Here is a 3,074-nt window from a genome sequence, read left to right as displayed (position 1 = left end):
GAGTCATTTTATCCCCTTCTGAGGAACTCAGAAGAAAAAAAGAGAAAGACAGACTTAGAAGGGAGCTGCAGCTGGAAAAAAATTTGCCTAAAATTAGAGGATTTGAAGTCAAATGTTCCTAGTAGGGTCTCCAAGGAACCCACAAAAGAGCCTAAGGGAAACAGCTTAAAAAAGTCTACCTGGCCCAGAATGTGAGAAGCCTTCTTGCAACTAATCAAATAAAGACATTTTTTGCATCCTTCTTCCCCTAATTTGGACCACGAAGTTGTTGCAAACTTTTGATAGCAAGATGGGAAGTTGGGGTGAAGTGTGAGGCTAAGGAAAGAGGAAAACATTTCGCCTTCCTCCTAGGTGAAAAGTAGAGTTTTAATTTGAAATTCAGTTAAAAGTTGATTATCACATGGGATTAGGAGTTATTAAATAATGAATTAAAACAATACTTGCCACTTAAAAGAACCATATTTTATATTATTTTAAGCAGAGTTCTCAGCTTTGGCACTACTGATATTTTAGGTTGGACAGTTTGTTTGTTTGTTTGTTTATTTATTTATTTATTGGAACAGTTTTGTTCTGTGCAAGAGGAGCAGTATGTTGAGAAGTTTCCCTGGCCTCCACCCATAATGTGCCCGTAGCAACCCCTCTTTAGTTGTGACAATCAAAAAAGTCTCCAGACACTGCCAAACGTCTCCTGGGGGAAGAAAAGGGAAACAATAAACACACTTTGACCACCTACTACATACTGAAGGGAAAAGTTATAGGACCTGCCTAAGTTCTCATTTATTGGTGGTGAAAGACTGATTTATACACTTAGAAAATGTAAAGGAACTGTGAAAAGTAAAAAATTTAAAAAAAAGAAATACAACTATTTTAATAAAATACATATCTGATCTATCATGTATTTGCTATTTTTTAAATAAACTGCCTATAAAATTACAACCACTATTACATAAGAAGGGTCAATATGTCTATCATTTGAAAAGGCTGGAAACCTCTGCTGCAGACTAGAGGTTCCCAACTATTGTGCCTGACAGAAGATTATATAGAGTGTGAGCTATGGATGCTATAGGGGTTCAGGACAAGCCATCCCAAGACGTCTTAGTGATATGTGGATTATTTTGAGCTAAAGGCAATTTAGACCTTGTGGGTTCAAGAAAGACTTTTGATCCACCCTTAATATCCAGAAGAATTTAAATTAGGAGCCTGGCCCATGATAAGAATTACTATCAGAAATGATTTCTTACCTACCTACATGGCAGGGGAAACTAATAATTACTGAACATGCGCCCTCCTTGCAATTACCTTCTGAAACCCCAAGGCGCGCTACCTCATCTCTAGCTCAGAAATGTCTTGTATACTAAATCCCCCTCTGAACCTCTCATGTATGTGGGGTTTCCGACTCTCTCAAATATCCGGGGTTTCCTTATGTATGTATTTAAATTCAGTCATTTTCTCTTGCTAATCTGTCTCATGTCTATTTGATTATTAGACCAACCCAAAGAACATTGAGGTTAGAGGAAAGATCCTTCCTCCCCACAATGTCCTCAGCACTCAGGGTAATTGAGGAGGAAGACCAAGGCAGCCTGAGACCCTGGGACACTTGCTATTGGCTATGTATAGTCTTATCCACTTACTCTAGTAAGCCATACAAATATCATCATTTTCTACATGTACCTGAACTTAAAAAGATTTGAAAAGCACTGGTTTAGGTCTATGCTTTCCCATATGGTAGCCTAGTCATTTGAGGCCATTGAGCACTTGAAATGCAGCTTGTGCCACAGGTTGAAATAATAATGTTTTAGATATTTTTGGTTGAATAAAATATATTATGAAATATAACATGTTACTAAAATTTATTTCTTGTTATTTTTTAAAATGAGGCTAATAGATTTTAAATTACACATGTGGCACAATTATATTTCTGGATAATGCTGCTGGATGATTAAAACACACACACACACACACACACACACACACACACACACACACACAAATTGGCCACCTACTACATACATGGCTGGATTTAACTGTTGTGGATAAAGCTGCATACATCTTGTGTAATTATAATACAGCATGTTGAAGAGTATAAAGTACAAGAGACTAAGAGATCTTAGAGGAGGAATTGATCTCCGGTCATACTGGAGAAATAGCAAGTACTATTAGCAACAATTGTTTTTACAGGACCATGAATATCAGGCACTAACTGATTCAAAGTTGTATGATTGCAAGATTTATTCTTAGCATCTGAATATACTGTGCTTACATGATATTCTATCAATTTTCATCTGGGTCCATTCATTGCCATGATCACCAGTCATATGTGATCTGCTTCAACTTATAACTTATAAATTATAGCCCCATGGGTCTGAGTTCTAGTATTGGAAACTGAAGGAATACTTATTTCTTTCAGAAAAAATCTGCCTCAGGGTAATTTGGGGTCTCAAGTCTGCCTTTGAAATGATATGGAATAATCAATCTACATTTTCACAGGTTACCAAAGGTAATATTTTCTATTTCTAGTCTCACCTCAAAACCTTTTCATTTTCTATGACAGGATGTCAACAAACACAGGGCCAAAAGAGGTATTTTTTTCCTGCCAATTCGGAAATAGTAAAAATGATGTGATTAGGAAGTACTTTGCAAATTAAAACACACACGGTATACATGTGAGGTTATGAAAATAATTATATAGTAAATTACTTCTTTTTGGAACCCCTTAGGTACTCTGGTGATAGTATTCAAATGTATATATTATATTGTTTTCAATACTACTATTTGGCTTTGCATATGAGAAATATGTGTAAGGTGTATTGGTTTTTCAAAGAAAATGAAGATATAATTTTAAATATTTTATCTTGTTTCCTTCTTATACACATTAAGAAACTAGCAGAGACTGGTATCATTATACAGTTTTAAGAGAGTCAGACTCTCCAAAGTTGCCTATAATGCTGACTTTCCCGAAGACAGACTAGAGCATCAACTTCCATTTCCTGATGCCATAAAATAATTGTCCTCAGATGAAGAGTTAAATTACAAGGCTTTTGCCATCATTCATTTCGCTCATTTTGTTCTAAGAC

The sequence above is a fragment of the Pteropus alecto genome, unplaced genomic scaffold (genome assembly GCF_000325575.1).
Source record: "Pteropus alecto unplaced genomic scaffold, ASM32557v1 scaffold3, whole genome shotgun sequence".
Taxonomy (NCBI): domain Eukaryota; kingdom Metazoa; phylum Chordata; class Mammalia; order Chiroptera; family Pteropodidae; genus Pteropus; species Pteropus alecto.
Note: the sequence above shows the minus strand (reverse complement) of the source record.